The sequence below is a fragment of the Siphateles boraxobius genome, unplaced genomic scaffold, assembly GCF_051911475.1.
Source record: "Siphateles boraxobius isolate OS27281-9 unplaced genomic scaffold, OSU_SipBor_1 54, whole genome shotgun sequence".
NCBI classification, from domain to species: Eukaryota; Metazoa; Chordata; class Actinopteri; order Cypriniformes; family Leuciscidae; genus Siphateles; species Siphateles boraxobius.
This window is the reverse complement of record NW_027509180.1, coordinates 2,741,927-2,767,453: the sequence shown is the minus strand read 5'-3', so window position 1 is coordinate 2,767,453 and position 25,527 is coordinate 2,741,927. Positions and strand designations below refer to the sequence as shown.

General features: G+C 39.4%; 1 protein-coding gene across 1 annotated transcript in view; it reads left to right on the top strand.

Moving 5' to 3' along the window:
- Positions 1-25,527, top strand: part of LOC143714465 (uncharacterized) — a 318,540-nt gene that overhangs the window by 75,429 nt on the left and 217,584 nt on the right. The gene's annotated exons all lie outside the window — the stretch shown is intronic.

Sequence of the window (25,527 nt, the reverse complement as noted above, 5' to 3'; positions counted from 1 at the left end):
TTCTAAAATTTTACTTTGCAGTGTGTAAATGTCACGCAATTAAATGTCAGTTATTTCTTTCTTTTGTTCACATGTGACAATAAAGAGCATGAAAAATCATGGGTTAAAAGAAACGTTTTTGTCTCTTCCATTCCTGTAGAAACAGACATATCTAAACTTGCTCTTGTTAGCTGGAAAGTTTCAAAGTTAGAATTCACGTTTTAAATTAATAGTTGTATGAAGGTAAAAGTGTAGCAAAATTCGAGAGCTTGTAGATTTGAATTTGAGAACAAAATATTCATATTTGTCAGCTGAAATTTACCCTCATAGTTGTTGAATGTTTCGATTCACACACAATAAACTAGTCAGTTACCAACTAAGGCCAAACGTTTAGCGAAGGGTTCATTGTGATGAGCATTACACTGATCTGGTCTTCTACAGCTTTAAGATGGGGTGAGCTTATGGAGTCGGGACTCATCCCTGTTATAGGAATTAAGTCACATTCAGTGAGAGTTGGTAGTGATAAGCGAACTTCTACATCTGCCGATTCTACAATGAAACCACTTGCTCTTCTTCCTGCAGAATCTGTCGTTCCAGAGCACGTCTGACGTGTAAATGGACAAGCATCACCTTGGGTTTTGAAAATATCAAAGACGGTTGATCTCAATTCTCTAATCTTTAATTCTCACTTTCTTTCGGGATGTCCCTTTGGATTTTAGAGCAGGATTTGCCACTGAGTCGTCCTCCACACACTTCAGTACACATAGAGGTATAGTTGAGCTGATGCACATGATTCAGTGTAGAAGAATCTGCTATAAGAGCTGAGATGTGGCGATCACTATTACATTCCTCACAATGCACTACAGCTCTACAATCATCAGTGTAAAATGCTGTTGAAGCACAACATCTGATGCATATAGAGTGCTGTGACAAAGAAATCGTTTTCACTCTACAAGGGTTTTACTTCTGAAAGCTCTACACTTTTTAGCGAATGAGGTCTTTTGTGAAGAGGGCATTGTTTATCTGGGTCCTCTTGTCAGAGTTTTAGAGATTTCCAGAGTTTTCTACCTCTGTTCTGTTGACTGAGAAGAAGGCCTTAGGTTTCCATGATTTGTTTGGATGTTGCTTCTCAACTCTGAAAGGTACAGTGCTGGAAGTTCAGAGGGAAAAAGCTGGGATCGTTCCTCATCTCTGACCCCATTCCCAAGATGGAAATAAGCTACAGCAATCAGCTTCACTAAACGTGTCACATCGCGGTGTGTAGTGAAAAGCATGATGACGAAGGAGAATAGAAGTAACGGTATTTATTGACAAAACTCAGGAGAACAGACTGGAAACTCACATAACAGTATAACATTGACGAGAACAGATGAAGACTGAGAGAGAACACAGAGTCTAAATACACAGAGCAAACAAAATGAAATTAATTAGATAATTACCAGGACACAGGTGAAGGAGATCACTCATTAGACTGACTGGTCACAGGACTAAACCAAAAACACCATGAAACCTAGGAGACAGACCATACATGTAACTAAACGACTGAAAGTGCTCTTTTAACACGGACATTTAAAAGGACAGGAGGATGGATTCTCATTTTAAGTGATAGGACTAGGTGAGTGAACTTTTATATTGTCTTGATGTCGTGTCGTTTTCTATAAATATTCAGGTATATAAGTGACCAAAAAAGCCATTTTAAAGCAGTTAAAAAGACCGAAAAATGTTTTGTGCCTCCTCTATTTTAAAATCCACCAGCCGCCTCTGGAAACCAGAAGTACATTTGGCAGTAACTACAAACCTGTTTTCTGGAAAACAATATTACTGATTTTCAATTATTTTTTTACAAAGAAGGACTGATCCATGACCTTCTGAATGATAACAGCACTAAACACTAGACAAGAGAGTCCATTACCACTTACGGGCAATGCTGAACATTTTCGACAGCATGTTTCACAGTCTCTAGACACTTCCTCGAATCATCTCCACAGCTTTATCAGCGTTTAACCTATTCTGAGAACAGAGCTATTCTCTGAATGTGTTCAAATGCATCTGCAAATCAGCATCATCTGGAAATCACACTGAATGCTACACTTGAAGTCCATTTCAGAGTCTTATATCTGAGCTTTCTCTATTCTCCGAGTAACTCTCTCAGTTAAATCATCTAAAAGAGATCATTTGAGGATTTGTATATGTGATAGTCCTATTTCTCTTTATTTTGCAGATTTTAAACACACATAAACACTAACATTTTACATGAATCATTGCCTTTATCGCATTTTCAGTCAATGAAGAACTCATTTTACTGCCATGATGGTGTTGTTCCAGCATCTACCAGCAGAGGGTTGATGAGATTATTCAGTCAATTCCTGACCCAATGCCAGATGAAAACTGTGAGGATCAGACACTCTTTAAAAAGACAAGTTTCAGGATATACATTTATATAAACAGGTGCTTGTATATAGACTGTTTAATGTACAAGCGCAGCATGAATGTTCTTCCACAGCTCAAGAACACTATCAACAAAATTATACCCGCAAAAATATTATCAATTAAAAAAATCATAAACATTTTTTGTTTTAATCTCACACTCAAACACAATACAACAATTTGTGCGGTAAACTGGCTCGTTTAATTTTTGACATCTTCTGAAACAGATCTTCATACAAACCAGGAAGTGACATCATGGTCTAAATATGCTTGAATTATGTAAGATTATATTTCATAGATGATTTCAGTATATGGACAATAAGAAAAAAGACAAATCATTATTAATAAGTATAAGTTTGTCATGTTTGATGATTAATTAGTCTCTCACTGAACTCTACACATGGTCTGTTCTGCTAGTTTCCCTGTAGCTCTGATTACAAGATCTGCCTTCATACGACTGTTTGAAAGTCATTGAAAGTTTCCTCCACATTCAGTCACCAGTCGCTGGAGATCCTCATGATCTTGGTGTTGTGGATATTCATCAATGGCCTGATCCAGATCCTCCAGCTCATTAACGTTTAATATATTCCAGGATCTCCTCCTCGTTCCTGTGGAGGAACATCTTTTCTCCCAGTATAGTGTTTCCAGATGAGCTTTTCCCAGAGCCGTTTCTGCCCATCAGAAGACCCCGGATCACTGGATCATCTGGACTGGAGCTGATCGCCGACATCTCTGAAAGAGACAGAAAATATTGAGTATGAATGTAAAATTGAGGCAAAGCCAGGTGTATTAAACAAGTTAAACCCCTAGTTTCACAGACAAGGCTTAATCTAGTCCCAGAGTAAACTGCATGTTTGAGCTGTCTTAACTGAAAGCAGAACTTAAAATATGCCAGTGTCATTGGTTTGTCTCAAGATGCACACCAGTAATGTTTATTTTTTATAAAAACTACTTAAATATCCTAATTGAACTAAGGCCTAATCCTGGCGTAATCTAAACCCTGTCTGTAAAACTGGGCCTAATAAAACATTAATCGCTACAAACACACAGCAGTCAGTAAAACTATAATTGATAATATTTGTCAGCACAATGTGAAAGTGATCTGGATGTTTCTGAGTCATTTACAATGATATTCAGAGGAAACATGATTTATGAAGAACTGAACTACAATGAACACTCATGAGCTGAACACATTATAAACCCTCATGAGAAACACATTATAATGCACACAAACACCAGACAGCAACAGAGAAACAGAGTGTTTGTTCAATGAAGTTGATTTATGGCCACGAGCCTGTTTATCAATATTCTGGCTCAGCGCCCATTATATGACAACACCGGTGTGATGTGAACGTTTAATGCGTCATGTGATCAGCTGCTAGATTTGCATCTCTCAAATGTCGTACATTAGAAGTGAAGCCTCGAAGCAGCACTAATTGTGTTCCCAGTAACATATTTCTGCATCCCAGTCAGCGAGTGGTGCAAACGCTTATTACTGTAGGCTACGTTCACACCGCCGCCGACTTGAGCTTCCAAAGCTACCGGAAGTCATTCATTTTCAATGGAAGCTGGCTTCTCTCAGCTGCAAGGAGCGTCAAATCCATCGGCATCGCGTTTTGAGCGTCTTGAGCGTCAATCAGAAAGTTGAAAGTAGCTCAACTTTATGGTAATGAGCTATGACGCGGTTCAGCGGCAAAAGCCAGCAACCAATCGGAATATAGACGTCCTCCCCCAGCCAACATGTCCATGTGGGGCCCACCTGGGTTTTCTCAGGGTTATATGGGTGTCATGTGGGCATGGGCTCAGAGTGGGCACTTTGATGGGGTTATTATGGGCCCCAGTTTGGTTTAGGTTGTGGGCTCCAGTTAGGCTGCCCAACGCCAGCTGACTCTGCATGAGTGTGAGTGTACAATAATGTCATGATGACTGATTTTATGGACTACAAGCACTTTAGTTTCATTTTTTTTAACCAATTAGACTTTAAAATGTAGATGTTTGAAAACCGCCGAAATGACCCCAAACCAGCCCAAATTTTGACCACCCGCCCAAACCCTTTTCTACCCACACAATCAAATTCAAAATCGCCCAATTGGGCGGGAACCCGCCCAATCCGGCAACACTGGATACGGTTGCACAGATGTGCCCTCCTCAGAGACTCCAGCTGCCATTTTTTTCCTATACCCTCAACTGTTGTCAAGGAAACACTCCACGTGCGGTGGGGTCATAACGCTGTTATGAACGCCCGCAGAACAGAGGGGCGGAGTGAGCGAAGCTCATTATCATTTTAAAGGCATATGTACTGAAATGGCGTGCTGAAAACAGAGCTGTTTTTGACCAGGTAAAATTAGTGTTTTCTTACAATACTAACGAAAATTTTTAATTAAAGTATATTACTAACTTTTCATTTAGACCCTAAATAATCAAATTAACTTGTATGAAAATAGCATTATATGACCCCTTGAAAACTGTTTAACATGTTTTTCGCAGCTTCATGTTTGCTGTCAGAGTCACAGGTCCGGGAAATCAACCCGGTCCAGGACAATATATTTAAATCAACCCCGGTCCGGCCATTAGATTTAAATTGTAAGGGGTATACAGTTAAAGACCCAGAACCAGATATGAAGAATGAAGACCCAGAGTCAGAATTATAAAAAATTAACGAAAATATTTACTGAAGATAGTTTGCAGTTTCATCAGCAGAAGTCAGCTTCAATACTCGCACAGGAATTCGTAGGCCGCCCCCGCTTACAGTTACAAAGATCACAGCAGTTATACGATTTCCAAGGTCTAAGCTACGTCATTGCTTACAGGATGAATGATTCTCATTGGCTATGAAATAGATAAACACAGTAATTTTCCACACATATACAGATAGACTGAAGCATATCTCCATCGATTATGCAGCTGAAGTTAGGCACGTCATGACCTTCCAGGTCGCAGATTTGGGTTGCTGGGCGCCAGCATGTCCAGAACAACAACTCAGTCAATCTCCAATAATGCCAGTGGTTCCTTAACCTGTGACCAAGAAGACTAACACACACACCGACACACAGCTTTTCCAAGGTTGGATTTGGCCAGGCTCTCACTATAAACAGGAGAGTCCTCTCAAAACATCAAGATAATGCGTTCTTTCTCTCAAGGATAGCTAAACTTTAGTCTAACTGGAAAGTAAGGCTTTAACAAAGAAATGGTCCCTTAAACTATTGGCTTCAATGACCCCTATATGTTTTAACACATTGAAGACCTTTCTCAAACACAAAACAAGTCCCTATTTCATTTCTGGAAGCTGGGTTAAATAAGCAAGCACTGCATTCAGATATCAAATACAGACATTAAAGAATACATGAAAAGAACATTTCAGTAATCACACTGGTAACTTATATAAATAAAGTAAAATCTCCAGAGAAGTCATTCAACTCATTTGATATTTAGAAGGAAAAATATATATTAATACATTAATTATAATCAATCATTACAGTGGATTCCAATCCAGCTCCTTCAAAATCCACCCGGTCCGTGATAATATATTTAAATCAACCTGGTCCGGCAAATAGATTTAAATCCACCCGGTCCGTGATAATTGTTACGGTTGGTGTATGCAGGGAAAGACGAGGAGATCAGGATTTCCAAAAGCAATATACTTTTACTCAATAAAGCAAAACAACAAACAAGCTGGCAGACGGGCAGAGGATACAAACACACCTAACATGAACGAGAACGGACCAGGAGTGAGGAGAACACAGCGCTGAGGTGTTTTCTGGGTCCTGGAAGTGTTCTGACATGCTCTGACATTTGTGCTTATTTCTGATACTTGTGACATTTTCATGGCTAAAGTCTGATTACACTGTATTCAGCACAAACTCTGCTACAGTAATATGTCAGCAGCATGTATGTAAAAGTTTGTAGTTTTAAGATAATGACGTTTATGCGTGGTTTGTGAAAAAACAAAAATAAATTGTCACTGAAAGAAGGTCATGAAACCCATACTGATTATTTCTTCACAAGACTTTTGAAAATTGTATCACGTGGCCTAGAATATTTGCTCCAAAACTATGTGAAAATCATCCTGACTACTCATTCAGATAAGACTATATTGATTTAAAATTTGTAAGACATGTTTTGTGAAAGAAAGCTTTATGCGAGAAGGCGTGAACAGTCCATTAATATGTAGTGTTTTACACCTGAGAAAGACAAAGACCCCCCCCTAATGGCCCTATAAGGTGCTATCAGGCCATATCATTATGAGGAGCCTTGCACAAAGAATGAGGAGAGACTTAAAAAAAAGAATCGCTTTTTGATTGTTGGGATTTATTTCCAACACAACATAATCCAAAGATACACAACACATGACAAATAAAATCACATTATTGAACAGAGACAGATCTAAAGACAGAGACTTGGACAGTCACAAATCTTTGTGCCATTCCTGAAAAACACATACCTGTCATTTCCAAGGTGTTTGATTTTTGACTTTGCCATGTTCATGTACAGAGACTCATGTGAATGTTGAAGTCAGCAGGACTCATCAGTGGGGCATCTGGTCTCTGTAAAAATAAAATAAAACATGCTGATTTCTGTAGAAACTATAGGGCTGTACGATTTTGGGAATACATTTGAGAATTTTCTGGTTAAAACTGCTTCTTAAAATTTACAAAATGCACACACACACACACACACACACACACACACACACATATATATATAGCCTATATAATGAACACCAGGTTTGTTGTGCCTTGTAGGCATATAGGCTATGTGCAGTGCTGCATAAAATAATAACAATAGCCTAGATAGCAGGCAGCCTATAAATAGTTAAAAAGAAACACTTCAGACACTACACTATACGTAATATATTGCATTATATTTTGCAGTATATTCCGATATATTTTTGTTCTGTGAGGGAGAAACGACAAGGTCAGAGCTTTATTCTTGGTTGTTTGTGTTGTTTACCATGTAGGCCTACATGCGAATGTTGGACACCTCCCCATCTTAACAAACTTTCAAGACTCCATGGTGAAGAAGAAAAATGCTAAGTATACTTGCAGCCAGACTAATTATCAGTTTACTTCAAGTGTGTTAATGATTAGTTAACTTGAAGTGTGCTATTTTGAAACAACTAATTTTGTACTAAGTATATTTTAGTTGTTATACAATTGTAGTAAAGCATAACTTTAAGTGTATTTAGTGTACTAAATTGGAACAACTTCAAGTAAAGTATACTTTAAGTATATGCCTGTGTAGAGACTAATTACGTATTCTATTAGTGATAGTAAAAACATATTTTTGGTGTTTTCGCCTTTTATTAGAATAGGACAGTAGCTGGACAAAAGAGAGGTGGGAGAGAAAGAAGGGCGAGGAGATCAGAAAAGGTCCTCTAACCGGTCTTGAACTCGGGTCTCCCACAGAACATGACAACGCTCTTGCCCACAAGGTTCTCCTCAATAACAGATGGACATTATGAAACAAATAAAACTTATTAAACTAAGCTATACTTTGTGCAAAATACTTATATAATATACTATAATGTATTTTGAAAGTATACTTACAATGCATTGTCACAATTATTAAGCACACAGTTAAACCTAAAAAATATTTTTAATAAAGTGCAAATAAATACACTTTAAAAAAATAAACGGAATTTTCACCTCAAGTATATTTTTCTAATGTATATATATTTGTTTAGAAAATATACTAAAGTAAAATTACTTTGATTGTATACTTTATTGTATTTGAAATATATTCAGTTTTTTCAATAGTACATTGCAAATCGGCTACTTTTTTCACTAGGGCTATCAAGTTTATAAATGACCAACTTCTAAAAAATAATGTATAGTGTTTGTAAAGACTTGCTCCTTTATATGAAGAAGCTGACGCGAGTCTGACGCGGAGCTCCAGCTCGCGGTGTGAAACGCCCATTAGGAAGTGCTTTCTCTCCCCTTTAATCATTCGCTCTCAGTCTCACTGTGAAAGCAGAACTCAGTGTCTTTCACTAGCTCATACTCAAACATATGTCCTATTTACCGCCTCTTTATCAGTGAATATCGTGTTAAAACTTTGTTGATAAATACTTCATGACGTGTATCCGTGTATTTAGCGAACTATCGCTTCATTCGCGCGTGTGTTTGTCCATGCAGGAGTGAGAGAGAAGGTCTTCCGCTGTGTTTTTGCTTATTTCGCCTCGTACTACTCTTCTTTAAAGGTATGTTTGTGCTCTTAATGGTTATATAATTTGTTTTATGTTTCAATGTGATTGAAAAGCAGAGGTTATAATATTTGTTTGACTAGCATCGTCAGTTAAGCTACCATACACATAGGCAACAAAATATTCCTCCGAATATAACTTAACGAAAATGCAAATAAAAGTACTAAGCATACTTGCAACACACCATCATATAAACACATCATATTACACAATATGTGTGTAAATATTTTATAATATAAAGTCATTTTGGTTATCATGCTGTGTAATGAATAAGATTGAACCATAGTTATATTTTGTGAAACACTGTTATGTATTTTGTTGCCTACATTTATATGTGCAATTATGTACGTTACATTCATGCCTTTTAGCATTCACGCTCTCTGTGTTTTTGCTAATTTTGCTTAATACTAATCCTCTTTAAAAGAGAATAGGGTAAACGTACCTATTAAGCTCAAGTACCCATTAAGCACACTTCCAAATTTCAGATCAGATTATAATAAGAAAAAAATAATGTTTTATCCTACTTGATGTCTTAACCAATTGATGTGTATGTTACTACATACCTCCTGCAATTTCAAGCAAATCAGGCCATTGCACACTGAGATATGGGTATCTATCTGTTCACACTGTCTGGTGGCCATTTTGAAAGCTGTCTGAAAACTTTCACCAAAAGGGGAGCCCCTTAAAAGTGCATTTTTTAAATGTTTAAGCCTTTATTTTTGGTTAGTATAACTACTTGCTGCAAAATTAAGAGATTAATGTTTAGACCTTTGCATATTATAACCTGTGACATGGATCTGGGAAATAATTACGATAGATCCAAAAGATAGTTTTAGCAACATAACGCAGATGCTACAGAACATAGTTACCTTACTAGCTGTATAAGATTGTGTGCTACACTAATATATTACTTCACAGGCATTAATGGCTTGTACTTTTAAATCCAAAATATTATAAATTTACAGTTTATTGATGGTCTGTGATTTTACACTGCTTTAATTTTGATAATATTTCATATTATTATCAGGTGAGCTTAAAGGAGAACTCCGGGCAATTTTTAAGTTAATACAATTACAATTCAAGTCGAAGAAGCTTGTGAAATAATTAAAGCTTTGTAAATAAGATTACAAAAACATTCATGCACATCTCTCCTCATGCCGTGTGTGCCCAAATGGAAGGATAAATAAAGTTTACATTACCTCCACAGTGGTTGCACCCGTCTTCGTACATGGAATGGCATTTTTCTTCAAACGGCCCCGCTATGTTGAGTGTGTGTAGTCATCCTTGTCAAAGTGTTCGCTGCAAATGCGGTAATCTTTAGCGCGTAGTACTACGGGAGTTTGCACATCAAGTTGAAGTACAACTAGCCACAACTGCAGAATCTCGAGGTCATGGAAAGGAAGACGATGAAAATTTAAGCTCTTATATTTTCGCATTCTGTTGCCACAATTCGGAAAGGCACAAACACGAACCATTTCTTCTTCACTTGTAAGCCACTCTGATCTTAACTCGTCGCACATGATCAACGCTCCTCCCACCTGGACATTGTTTACCTTTTCCGGCTACAGCACGGGACTGCAGCGCGAGACTACAGCTTGCCGTCTAAAAGACTATTTAGGTGAGTTGAAACAATGGCTAAGTTGCTAAACGCATCTTGTTCACATGTAGGGTCCCTGTTCATGTTGGACAGACATTTTAATTGAATTTTGTGTCTGTTAAGAGGCTCAAAAACGCTCTTTATGTCCATGCCCCCATAGCTGCCGTTTTAGCTGGGTGGGAGCTCTGGGCATTCGCGGTCGCAGCTCCGCGTAGCAAGCACCAATCCGGTTCGTTTTTTTTTTCTATAGTCAGTACTCACAAAGGTCTAACGATCAAGATTAACTTAAAAATTGCCCGGAGTTCTGCTTTAAAGGGTGCAATACAATGAAAATCACAGAGCTTCAGTGTGACATCAATTAGAAAAAGTATAATTTCACAGATATTGTAAATAAGAGTTGTTCTTTTTAAGATATGTGTTAAAATGATACATGACCTAGATTATTTATTTAGCAAAATATTGTCCTTTAAATTTTACGTAATATTTATTAATTCAAAATTGTTGCTGCTCCAATTAAGCTCAGTGTGTGCTCCCTTTAAGCTCATCCACATTGAACGTCTATGTAAATACCTTATAAACAGACTTGATGGTTGTCACTTTAAGTTAATCTTTATAAGATAATTAATAACTTATTTTTTTCACAGCCTTGAGATGACAAAATCTAGACAGAATTATAGTTTATTCTAATATAACGACTTCAGAGCTCTTACACATACACACGGGAGCATTTGAAAGCAGGCGTCTATCAGCGGATCAGTTAATCAGTGGATATATTAGGGATCCTCTGATAGACGCCTGCTTTCAAACACTGATAAGAAAAGCACGAGGTGAAGACATGTTTTTGAAGTGTTGATCATTGTAGCCAATCACAGACATAGCTATATTGAGCGTGTGAACGCATTGGCCAGTCAGAGGTGTTTAAAGGAGTTCACTTTAAAATGAAAATTACCCCATGATTTACTCACCCTCAAGCCATAGGTGTATATGACTTTCTTCTTTCAGAAGAATACAATCGGAGTTATATTAATAAACACCCTGACACTTCCGAGCCTTAAAGTGGCAGTGAATTGCAACCATCAGTTTGAAGCTCAAAAAAGTGCATCCGTCCATCGTAAAAGTGCATTTATCATGATAAAAGTGCATCCAACCATCATAAAAGTGCATCTATCCATCATAAATGTGCTCCACACTGCTCCGGGGGGTTAATACAGGCCTTCTGAAGCAAAGCCATGAGTTTGTGTAACAAAAATATTCATATTTCAAACTTTATGAAGTAAAGAAACTAGCTTACGCCAGTTAATTTAATTACCACCAGTTGCGTAAGTTGTGCTTTAGACGCAAGTGGAGTACCAGATCTGATCTTTTAGAATCTATGCTTGATTTTAGAGTTCTGTTGCTTCTGTGATTGACTCTCTACCTTCAAATACATTTTTTTTTCAATTATTCTTTAAAAAGGTTGCTTAAAATAAACATAAAACATGTTGTGAGCTTATTGGGAACAGGGGTGTGCTTAAAGGGTACAAAATGTACCCATTAAGCACAGCCAGACTTTTTATATTTAATGATGTACATCTTAATTGAAATACTTTTGTCATTTAAAATAAAATGAAATATTATAGTGTGAGAGATTAATATTTTATTTTAAAATAACTTCTTGTACTAAAACCAATATCTTGTGCACTAAAAAATGTCTCAATGTAGATTTTGGTGAGCTTAATAGGTACGTTTACCCTAAATGCCATCACTCATCCCATCCGTGCATGATCATGCTTCTTTCCTGAGGATCTGCTTGATATCTGATATAGTGGCATGAACACGACGGCACGATCAGATTAACTAAGGAATATGACATTTATTCATTAAGGCGAGAAACTACAGGTGAATAGGGTAAAACATTTAACTTACAGATACCACCATGAAACTTTATCAGTTGAATACTCACATGAATAGGAGAAAAATGTATTGCAAGTTTTCTGTAATTTTATGTTTAAATATGCTAATCAGGCTATATCTAATTAAATGTGCTAACTTGCATATATTTTGAAGTGACGAATCTGACCATTAAAAAAAAAAAAACAAGGTTCAAAATTATTTTTGCATTTCTTGTAGGGATGTTAACGATTAATCGACGATCGATTAATTGTCGATAATACATTTAATCTATAAAACTTATCGGTCATCGATTAAGCAGGTTCGTGCGCGTGTGTGCTGCTCAACCGCGAAACATGCAAGCGAGTAGGCCAGAGTTATGTTTGGGACTATTTTACACCTTCATCATTCATGACCATGAGTTTACGTGAGCATTCGCAGCCTTTTGTTTTGTGCAACTGTAAGTTGTAATAGTTTGTTTTGTGTACGCCTATATCAGATTTATCTAATATTGGATGCATTTGGTTAAGAATTGACGCTAAAGCATGATCTTTAGCGCACGCAGCTCAAACGGCAATGCACGACTAATAATGACTATTGGACTGTCATATTGCATAACATTATAAAGAGAACAATATTGTAATAAAACATTGTGAGTTATTTGGGTTTAGTTGCCGTGTTGTGTTATTCCAGGAAGAGCGCGTCCACAACATGAGTAATTCTGAATGGCAAGTAACAGTTCAAGTTCACTTGTGCATTCAAGTCATTTTGTGCAGATATAATTTGTAATATTATGTTTATTTTGTATATATCTGATTAATCTAATTTAGGATGCGTTTCTAGGATGAGTTAAATAACGCGCTAGCAAAGTGCTCAACGGTTATTCAGTCAGCGCGCGCCGCTCAAGTAGCAATGCACGACTAATAATAACGATGATTAATTTGGGACTGTCATATTACATAACATGAGAACACTATTTTATTAAATCGTTGTGAATTCATCGGGTTTAGTTGCCGTTTTCAGTGCGTTGTTCCAGGAAGAGCACGTCACACATTCTGACAAGCACCCATCTGAGGCAGTGTTGGTGACACGTATTAGACGTAATATTTGATTATTAAATAATTAATTGAATTAAACAACTAATTAATTAATTAAATTAATTTAGTTTCCTTAGTGTTTCAAGTTCAAGTTCCGTTTATTTCTAAAGCACATTACTACCGGCCGCCGGCCGACCAAAGTGCTGTACAATAATTACAATATAGATACACAATAAAGACAATCAATAATCACTTAGAAACATTAAAAACAGGATAAATTGCGTTAAAAGCCGAGACAAACAGATGAGTTTTGAGGGCAGCTTCCATAAAGTGGAAGCCATTTTAATTTGGGTTGGGAGATTATTCCATAGAGTGGGGCCAGCCACTTCAAAGGCTCTATCTCCCCTTTTTTTCAAGCGGGTTCTGGGAATGTGAAGGAGGAGTTTGTTTCCCGATCTAAGTCCTCGCTTAGGAGTGTATGGGTGAAGTAAGTCTGTCAGATAAGATGGTGCAAGATTATTTGAAGATTTGTAGACCAGTACTATACTGAACAGGTATCCAATGTAGAGATCTCAGAAAGGGTGTAACATAATAAAACTTTTTACATCCCTTCAGGAATCTAGCTGCTGCATTTTGAACGACTTGTAGACGGGAGATTTGAGTCTTTGAAACACCATAATATAGAGAGTTGCAGTAATCCAGCCGAGATGTAATAAAGGTATGGATAGCAACCTCTAACGAGGCGTTAGAAAGAAAGGTTTTAATTTTAGAGAGAGAGCGAAGATAAAAAAAAATAGAGCCCACTACAGAGGCAATTTGCCAGTCAAATTTCAAGCCGTGTCAATTTCCACATCCAGATTTCGCACTTGTGATGAAATAGCAAGATTTAAGAACCCAAGATTAGGTAAGTTTTGTATTCTAGTTTCAGAGGGGCCAAAGACAATAGCCATGTTTCCACTGCCGGGCTAGCTCCGGGCCAGGGCTAACGGCAAGCTGAGCCGAGCCAGTGGCCTCGGGGCTTAAGCACCGGGCTTGCGTTTCCACTGCCGGGCCAGTAGCCCCGCAGCGCTGCCCTAAACCCCGCCCCGAACACGCCTTTCTGGATCAAACGTCATACATACAACCCAACCCATTTGACGAGTTGCGAGTTGTCACTAAGAGAGGGACGGTGACCCAGCACACGTCCATCAAGTCGAACCATGGAAAGTTCTTTTTCTGATCTCCGCTTTGTCCGTTGTGCGTTTTTATCGCGTTGAACAATACTGCGCCCGCAACTTTTTTTTATTTTTTCCTGAACTTGAAGTGTTGATCGCTGCATGCTTAGCTTAGAAAGTTCAGCATCGATGTATTTTATAACATCCTCGTTTCTTCACACGCCGTCAAATTGACGTTGAGCTTTGCAGCGATTATTTTGCGCGATATAAAAAAGGGAAATGTGCATCTTGCTTCAGATCATAACGTTCCATAAAACCGATAAACTCCGCCTTTTACCTTGAGCACGCCTCTAGCCCGAGCTGGCCCACTTTGGCCCAAGGTATTCGACGGGCCAGAAATCCTGGCCGTTGCCCCGATCAAGCCCCGGAAGTGACCATGGAAACGCGACTGGCCCTGGCACGCACTAGCACGGCTCGGCCCTGGCCCGGCAGTGGAAACGCGGCTAATGACTTCCGATTTATCTGAGTTTAGGAAAAGAAATTTTTTTGAGAGCCATAATTTTATGTCATCCAGACATGCTGATAAACTATTAAGAACATCCTTTTTTTCTGTGATCAAAGGCAGATAGATTTGCATATCATCAGCGTAATAATGGAAAGAAATGTTGTGTTTTCTAAAGATGGACCCCAAGGGAAGTAAATAGAGAGAGAAAAGAGTAGGTGCAAGAACAGACCCGTGAGGTACACCACAGGTTAACTTGCGTAAAGAGGAAGTAAAATTTCCTATTTTAACTGAGAAGGCTCTGTTTGTTATGAAAGATTTGAACCAATTTAAAACCGCCCCTCCCAGACGCACATAGGACTCCAAGCGAGAGATGAGAATTGCATGATCAACAGTGTCAAAAGCTGAAGACAGGTCCAGCATAACTAAAATGACAGAATCACCAGAATCAGTAGCCATTAGGATATCATTAAGAACTCTTACAAGGGCAGTTTCAGTACTATGCAGTGATTTAAAACCTGATTGAAAGGTCTCATAGATGTGATTATTGGTTAAAAACGACTGAAGTTGTAAGGAGGCAATTTTTCCAGCACTTTAGAGATGATTGGTTGAACAGAAACAGGCCGAAAATTTGCTAAATTAGAAGAATCCAGTGAAGATTTCGGTAACGCTTCCTTTTACAGTACAGTACTTACGTGTACTTACAGTGTACTTACCTAGAAAGTACTGGCTAATATAAGGTAAGTACATGGGTTAGGGGTAGGTTCAGGGTTAGTACCTAGTTATTACCCAGTAATTATAATTACTATAATAAGTACATAGTAAGTACATGGGTAACAGGACTGTAAAAGGAAGCGTTACCAAGATTTCTTAAGCACAGGGGTGACAGTGGCCATTTTAAACTCTCAGGGATGATTGCAACCCTGATTACAGACATTTGAGTAGAGATACAAGCCCTGGTCCTAGAAAATCAATTAATTGCTTCAAGTAGTGGGGGTGTATAATATCATGGGGGCTTGGGGAGGTTTTTAGCTTTAAGGTTACCTCTTTTAACGATTGCAGGGAGATAGAATTAAAAGTAGTCCAAGAGGCTGATGGACTCATCATTTCATCATTGGTCACTTGTATTTGAGCTCTTAGATTAGAAATTTTGGCCCCAAAATGATTAAAGAGGTCCTCACATAATGCACTAGTAGGATTATGGATAGTCTGTACAGAAGGATTTAGTACCGAATTTATAACCGAAAAAAGAACTCTAGGAGTTTGATGAAGTTTCTTGATCAAGTTAGAAAAATAGAGAGACTTGGCTTTCTTAACAGCACTCTGGTATATCGATAAACAGTTTTTAAATATATTAAAAGCTATTTGCAGTTTGTCTTTCTTCCATTTGGAACCAATGTGTGCAGTGTAATGATGTGACGTGTGCATCTTTTGGAAATGGCTCAAAGAGCATGATTGCTGTGGTTGTCTAGGCTGAGTTTTTGTAGGGTTGGTTTTACTCTTAAGGACCCATTTACACTGCATGGTTCAAGTGACCTAAATCCGATTTTTTCCTCTCATGTGGCACAGATCGGATATGACCGGTGAACGTGTAAGCAGGAACAAAACGCATGTATTCCGATTTTCTCAGATCGGATTCAGGCCTCACTCATATGTGGTAATAAATCGGATATGAATCAGAATCAGAATCAGAATCAGAAAGAGCTTTATTGCCAAGTGTGCTTGCACACACAAGGAATTTGTTTTGGTACTGAGGCTTCCAGTGGACTATACAAATACAAATACAACATGAAACATGAAACATAATACTACAAATTATAAGAATAAAAAAAATAAAAATAAAAATATAAATATATGATAATAAAACTATCACAGTTTGGTTTAGTCAGAATAGACATTTTCAGATTTACAGATTATGAACCTATTTACAGTGTTTTGAATATTATAAATAAATAAATCTACATATAAGTATCACCTGAGTTGTAGGATATTGCACTAAACAGTGGGAGTATTGCACTTACAGGCATATGCCTTGGGAGGAGTGTTAACTGTTCAGGAGGGAAATGGCCTGTGGGAAGAAACTGTTCCTGTGCCGAGATGTTCTTGTGGCCAGTTATCTGAGTCTCCGTCTTGACGGTAACAGTTCAAACAGGTGGTGTCCAGGGTGAGTGGAGTCTGTGATGATTTTACCTGCTCTCTTCCTCACTCTGGAAGAGTACAGGTCCTGGAGGTTTGGCAGGGGGGCACCAATGATCCTCTCCGCAGTCCGGACTGTCCGTTGTAGTCTCCTGATGTCTGATTTGGTAGCTGAACCAAACCAGACAGTGATGGAAGCGCACAAGACAGACTCAATGACGGCTGAGTAGAACTGAATCAGCAGATCCTGTGGCAGGTTGAACTTCCTCAGCTGGCGAAGGAAGTACAGTCTCTGCTGGGCCTTTTTCACAGTGGAGTCAATGTGATTGTCCCACTTCAGGTCCTGAGAGATGATAGTGCCCAGGAACCTGAATGACTCCACTGCTTCCACAGTGCTGTTCATGTTGGTGAGTGGGGGGAGTGCTGGGCTGTTCCTCCTGAAGTCCACGATCATCTCCACTGTTTTGAGCGTGTTCAGCTCAAGGTTGTTATAACTGCACCAGGCAGCCAGCTGTTCAACCTCCAGTCTGTAAGCAGACTCGTCACCGTTTTGGATGAGACCGATGACAGTGGTGTCGTCTGCAAATTTCAGGAGCTTGACAGTGGGGTCTTTAGAAGTGCAGTCATTAGTGTACAGGGAGAAGAGCAGTGGGGAGAGAACGCACCCTTGGGGGGCTCCGGTGCTGATTGTGAGTGTCTTGGATGTGTGTTTCCCCAGTCTCACTCGCTGCTGCCGGTCCGTCAGGAAGCTGGTGATCCACTGACAGATCGAGGATGGTATGGAGAGCTGGGTCAGTTTGGCTGTGAGAAGACCAGGCATGATGGTATTGAAGGCCGAACTGAAGTCCACAAAGAGGATCCTTGCATAAGTCCCTGGTCTGTCGAGATGTTGCAGGATATAATGCAGTCCCATGTTGACTGCATCATCCACAGACCTATTTGCTCTGTAAGCAAACTGAAAGGGATCCAGCAAGGGTCCAGTGAGGTCCTTCAGGTGGGCCAGCACCAGTCTTTCAAACGACTTCATGACCACAGACGTGAGAGCGACAGGTCTGTAGTCATTAAGTCCAGTGATTTTGGGTTTTTTGGGGACAGGAATGATAGTGGAGCGTTTGAAGCAGCAGGGAACTTCACACTGCTCCAATGATCTGTTGAAGATCTTCGTGAAGACCGGGCCAGTTGGTCAGCGCAGGCTTTTAAACAAGCAGATGAGATGCCGTCTGGGCCTGAGGCTTTCCTAGTCTTCTGTTTTTTGAAGACTCGGCTCACGTCCTCCACACAGACCTTAAGCTCAGGTTGGATGGCAGGAGGGGGGAGTGATAATTGGAGTGCAGGAGGTGATGGTGAAAGTGTGAAGTGCAGATCAGACCGGGTGTGTGGTGTTAATGAGGGCTTTTCAAACCGGCAGTAAAATGAATTTAAATCGTCAGCCAGGTGTTGATTGTCCACAGATCGAGGGGATGGTGACTTGTAGTTGGTGATGTTCCTCAGGCCATTCCAGACTGATGATGGGTCGTTGGATGAAAACTGTTTTTTCAGTTTATCAGAGTAGTTCCTTTTAGCAACTCTGATCTCCTTTGTCAATCTGTTTCTGGCCTGGTTATACAAGATTTTATCCCCACTTCTGTAAGCATCCTCTTTGGCATGACAAAGGTGTTTGAGTTTCCCAGTAAACCATGGTTTATCATTAGTGAATGATAAGAATGTCCTGGTAGGAATGCATGTATCCTCACAGAAACTTATATATGATGTTACAGTATCTGTGAGCTCATCCAGATCATTGGTAGCAGCTTCAAAAACAGTCCAATCAGTGCAATCAAAGCAGGCCTGTAGATTCTGCTCTGCTTCATTAGTCCATCTTTTTACAGTCCGTATTCCAGGTTTAGCTGATTTCAGTTTCTGCCTGTAGGTCGGTATGAGATGAACCAAACAGTGATCAGAGAGCCCCAAAGCTGCCCGTGGGACGGAGTGATACGCATTTCTTATTGTGGTGTAACAGTGGTCCAGTATATTACTGTCTCTGGTGGGACATGTAACGTGCTGTCTGTATTTTGGTAGTTCACGGGAAAGATTTGCTTTGTTAAAATCCCCAAGAATGATTAAAAGAGAGTCTGGGTACCTTTGTTCCGTTTCAGATATTTGTTCAGCCAGCTGTTGTAGCGCCGCGCTCACGCACGCGTCTGGAGGGATGTAAACATTCACGAGAATGAAAGAGGAAAATTCCCGAGGCGAGTAGAAGGGTTTACAGTTTATGAAATGTGCCTCTAAATTAGGAGAGCACATCTTCTTCAGTGTTGTTACATCTGAACACCAACTTTCGTTAATGTAGAAACACAATCCACCACCTCTCGTTTTCCCCGTTAGCTCCGCGATGCGATCCGCTCGGAACAGCTGGAAGCCCGGCAGATGTATTGCGTTGTATGGTATGGCTTCACTCAGCCAGGTTTCAGTGAAGCACAAAGCAGCAGAGTTTAAAAAATCCTTGTTAGTGTGGGTGAGGAGAAGAAGTTCATCCGTTTTGTTAGGAAGGGATCGGAGATTCGCGAGATGAATACTGGGGAGTGCAGTACGCAGGCCGCGCTCGCGGAGTTTAACCAGCGCGCCGGCTCGCTTCCCGCGTTTGCGTCTGAACGCGCGTTTGAACAACAACGCTGCACCTCCGACGAGAATGTCCAGCAAAACGTCCGAATAATCAAAAACTGTAGAAAAGGTCTCTGGTGTGTTTTTCCTAATGTCCAGTAGTTCGTCTTTGGTGAAACTGATAGGAAAAGAATGACTAAACGCAGAACAAACGAACAAAAACAACACAATAGCTGGAGAGCTCCACACCGAGGCAGCCATCCGCGGCGCCATCTTGGATATATATCCAATATTAATCGGATACGTGCATTTGTGTGTGCCATGTACGGAGATAAATCGGATATTCCCCAGTAAATGCGAGTCGTACGTCATTAAAAAAGTGACATCAACTCAGGTGGACACCAACAACTGAGATCACATGACTTAAGGATACACACAGTGGAGGTTTTATGTCTTTTGAGTGTTTGGGGTGAAGAGAAAAATGTAGGGTTGTTACAGAAATAAATCGGTGTTTGAAGACATTTCACGATATATTGGGAGGCACGGTTTTAAGCGCTCGTGGCTACAGTGCCATCGTAAGATAAAAAGCTTAAAAAACAAATACAATGCGATAAAAGACCACAACAATCCAATTAAATTTGCATCTGTATCCATTGCATTTCGTGCTGTTTTACTTCCTTTTCCATGTCAGAACGTCTATATTTGGTAGTTTCAGCAGTGTATAGTGTAAATGCAAAAATCGGGTATTGCGCATAATTTTAATCATTCCCGCAGGTCTCCCATATATAATGCAGGAAATTCCTGCAAACAGTAGCTGCGTTTACATGGTTCAATCGGAATGAAATCAATCCGATTGATGAATCCGAACACGGTGTTTACATGAACGATAAATAGTTATCGGGTTGATGTGCGCGTTTATATGTCACAAGATTCAAATCGGAATTGATTTTTTGACATGCGCACACTGCACGAATATGCCGCTGTTCGCGCATAACTATTCTCCTCTATTGGTTCTTTATTTTTTTTAAACAGCAGACTTAATATTTATCCATCTCTGGTCATGATTTGGAGACGATGAGCATGAACCGCTTTCCCATGCTGCTTATATTGAACACGCAGTAAAACCCTGCGCCCAAAACTAGTCGTCTATGGATGATAATCTTAAACAAGCACTGGTGGGACTTTGTCCTGCTTCACTTCACAGACGCTGAGTGAAATGAGAATTTATTAATAACGGAAAACTCATTTTGTATACACTTTATTCAACAGAAAGAACAGCTCGTTCCATGCGTCATACGTCATTACGCTATTAATTAACGTCTTTGCACTAACGCAGTCCTTTTAGTTTAGGTTTTCAATCCGATCAAGTGTTTACATGTTCTCTCGATCGGATTACAAAAGGAGTAAACCACCCCTTTCAATCGGATCTAAATTTCAATCGGATCGAGCTCAATCGGATCGATTAAGGTGTTTACATGAAGGTTTTTAGTCCGATTGAGCCGTCAATCCGATTATAAGTGTCCATTAGGGATGGGCATGATTAATCGACGATCGATTATTGATCATTAAGAATTTCGTCGATCACGTTAATTTGTTATCGATTATCATTAAACTTATGCTGCTGCGTTGCGTAGTGTGAGTGGAAAGTGAACGTGTTCCCCGGGCTGGTCAAGTTAGCGCGGAGGTACCTGTGCATCCCGGCAACGTCAGTCTCCTCAGAGCGGGTGTTTTCAGCGGCGGACTGAAGCCTTGTTTACACTCGACGCGTCCGCACGAGCGCGAAGGTGAGCGCGGCAAAAATGACGTCATTGCGGTATTCGGTGTTTCACAGGCGAGCGCGTCGAGTATAAACGCCTCGTCTGTTTGGGGAGGTGCGCGCGCAGTCTGTGGAGACTCGCGCTGCAGAGCCAGGCGAAAGTGTAAACGAGGCTTGACGGTCAGGTTGCGGTCGCGTCTGACCTCAGATCATGTCATCAACATGCTTATCTTTCCCAACAAAAATCAGTAGACTGGTGTAGAAGTTGTATGTGAGTTACTAGTTATTTTTTATGAGGCTTTGTTAAGTAGCCTAGCCGAATTGATTGTTACAGTATGTAGGCTAATCTCTCTCACCCTCTTTCTCGACTCCGTTCTTGGATAGTTTCGAGTTACATTTTGACAAAACCTGTCAGATCTAAGTATTAATATGTTTTTGGTTAAGTTATTGTTTAACATGATTTTTTTTATTATTTATTATTTTGGAACAAACGAGGGTCTCTGTTTAAGAACGCCAACTCGCAGCTGCAGGTTCCGTTGCTTTCGAGCACCGCAGCGCATATATATCTTCAAGTTTAGCCTAACCGAACGTCCAGTTTTACTGCCACAAGTTGATCATCTTGTAATAAAGACCTAATCGAGGAAAAACGCGCTGTATTTTTGTATTTTCATTGCATTTTTAATTTATAAAAATAAATAATGAATTTGAATATAAAAATATTAATGATTAATCGATAGTCGATCGTTAATTCTCCCGACGATCGACTAAGAAAATTTAATCGAATGCCCATCCCTAGTGTCCATGTAAACGCAGCTACTGATTCACTTAAGCATGTAGGTTGTATTAGTAAATTAATCCACACAGATTATTAAATATAAATCAGTCATTAAAACTGTCTGCGAGACGCAATTTCACAAACAGCGTAAGTGTTCAGGGGTGCTGCGTCTTCTATCTCTCGTCTCTCAACATGGGTTGCACAAGGCAATCGTTAAGCGCTGCAGGCGGCGAATATACTCTCGCGTTTCGAGAGGATATTCTGATGTCCATGAGCATAAAAACAAACTCCGTAACTTGTATATTTTTTTATTTTGGCAGATCAGCTCCTCCCACTACAATTCATCATCAGTGAAGCTCCTCCAACTGTAATTATTCAATAAATGCTATAATTATTCAATAAATGCTGTAATTATTCAATAAATGCTGTAAATTCCCATCAGCTACAAGTGAAGACGAGCATGAAAGCATCAGCAAGAACTGAAATCTGTAAAGACTGAGTTTATTAAAGAGGACAGTGAGAACACGAGTGATCCAGAACCTGCAGAATGAAACACACTGAAGATCCTGAAGAACAAAGAGGTTGGTGTTTATTCTTCATTCATTCATGATGCTGGAGAACATTCATGTTAGAAACATTCAAGCACTTCATCACTTATAGATATGCAGTTAAACTATGAAATGGTACAGAATGTTCTGGGTTTTTTTTTTTAAACAAATGGTCAGCAAAGGGAGGTTTCATATTGTCAATATCAGGTCAAGCTAAATCTAAATATTTTGTCTGTTTTATTTTACAACATAATGGAATTTTTACCTTAATTTGAGTATTTTTAAAAATTGTCCAACATGTACAAATTTTACAATCTACTCTGCTTTACTGCAAACATTTGTGTTCTTTCTCGCAGTGAAATTCACTTGATCTTGTGTTTCTTGTGTCCCACTTTCACATGCATGTGAAGTCAATGGAAGAAGTTCAGTGTGAATGGCCCTTAATTAAAATGTTTTAGTAGTTTTTAACATAATTAAATATTAATCTAAAAGTTGGTGTCAAAATATGGCAGTATTGTGTATTTTAATGTTCATATGTTAGATAAGTGTGTCATTGATCAAACATATTTAATAGTTTTCACTACAGAAACATGGGATTTGTGGAAAAAATAACTGGAAGATCAGTGTACCTCATTCATGGAAAGTTTCAGGGATTTATAATTAATTTATAAAAAAAATACATAAATTATTGTATTTTATAGAAGTTGTCTGTTACATCTGGGATAATTTTAATGTTCATTAACTCTTTGAACTATTTTGATTATTTAGAAAATTTTAAAATGAGATTTTTTCTTTCATGTCAGACCCGATGGAAGAGAGAGAGGAGAGTGAAGAACTGAGTGAAGTGAAGGAGGAGAGTGAAGAACTGAGTGAAGTGAAGGAGGAGAGTGAAGAACTGAGTGAAGTGAAGGAGGAGAGAGAAGAACTGAGTGAAGTGAAGGAGGAGAGTGAAGAACTGAGTGAAGTGAAGGAGGAGAGAGAAGAACTGAGTGAAGTGAAGGAGGAGAGAGAAGAACTGAGTGAAGTGAAGGAGGAGAGTGAAGAACTGAGTGAAGTGGAGGAGGAACATCATGTCCAACCTGGAGAAAAACCCTCAAAGAGTAAACAGACATTTTTAAAGAAACAAAGAGCCAAGAAATCTTTCACCTGCACTCAGTGTGGAAAGAGTCTCAACACCAAACAACATCTTGATGTTCACATGAGAGTTCACACTGGAGAGAAGCCGTTCTCATGTGATCAGTGTGGAAAGAGTCTCAACACCAAACAACATCTTAATGTTCACATGAGGATCCACACCGGAGAGAAGCCGTTCTCATGTGATCAGTGTGGAAAGAGTTTCAGTCAATCATCATCCCTTAATGTCCACATGAGGATTCACACCGGAGAGAAGCCGTTCACATGTGATCAGTGTGGAAAAACATTTACCTGTGCGTCATACCTGAAGACACACCTGAGAGTTCATACGAAGGAGAAGCCGTATTCATGTTCCGTGTGTGGAAAGACTTTTTCACTGCTGCACACTTTACATGGACATGAGAAAATACACACTGGTGTGAGAGAGTACATGTGCTTTGAGTGTGAGAAGACTTTTGTTACAGCAAAGGATTTAAAACTGCACCAGAGGATCCACACTGGAGAAAAACCTTTCAAGTGTTCACACTGTGACAAGAGATTCAGTCTGTCACAACATCTGAAAAAACATGAGATGATCCACACTGGAGAAAAACCTTACAAGTGTTCACACTGTGACAAGAGATTCAGTGTTTCATCACATCTGAAAACACATGAGATGATCCACACTGGAGAAAAACCTTACAAGTGTTCACACTGTGACAAGAGATTCAGACGATCAGGACATCTGAGATCACATGAGAGGATCCACACTGGAGAACAACCTTACAAGTGTTCACACTGCAACAAGAGATTCAGACAGTCAACATATCTGAAAACACATGAGAAGATCCACACTGGAGAAAAACCTTACAAGTGTTCACACTGCGACAAGAGATTCAGTGAGTTATCATCTCTGAAAAGACATGAGAGGATCCACACTGGAGAAAAACCTTACAAGTGTTCACACTGTGACAAGAGATTCAGTGTTTCATCACCTCTGAAAAGACATGAGAGGATCCACACTGGAGAGAAGCCGCACACGTGTGATCAGTGTGGAAAGAGTTTCTCTATTAAAAGTCACCTGAAGCGACACATGAAGATCCATGCAGTGGAGAAACCACATCTCCACAGTCTGAGATCACAGTAAGTAGTTCATCTGTATGTGCTGAGAAACAAAAGCTGCTTTTCCACCTTAGGAAAAAGTTCCAGTTGTGTTTCCACTTGAGCCTGGTACGGCACGGCACAATTACAAACCATTCTCGGCCCTGAACTCTCAGCACACTTGGCTAACCCTGTGCAAAGTTCAATAATGACAACAACATGTTCCAAGAACATGGTTCATGTTCTCACCGTGCACCATTAATTTTCAACTGCCTTTTGTCCATAGAAATGTCCAGCTTCAACTCGAGCTTACATAAACCACCCAGTGGGACTAATAATGCTTGGATGATGAGTATGGTAGCAAGATGCATAAATTATGCAGGTGGAGCTGGGGAGGAACACCAGAGGGCAATTCCAAGCAAAGGTCATCCTTACCATGAAAAAATAAAGTTTTTACCAAAAGAACGAAACCCTTTTTAAGTTGTCCATTTAGGTTTGTAATATTCTGTATTAATGTGTTTTACAGAGTCACATGAGCAATATAAACCAAGTTGAATGGTTCAATCTAACAGTACATTTAAACAGACAGACTGAACGGAATGCAATATTCGTGCTCTAGTGATGTTACAAATGACAATGAAGCTTAAGCGTGTATCGAGTTCGTAGCGAAATTTCTCATGAAGCTCCGTGTCAGAGCGTGTATTGTTTTCAGAGAAACACGTGATCAACGAAAAGCCTCACTTTCTTTCCA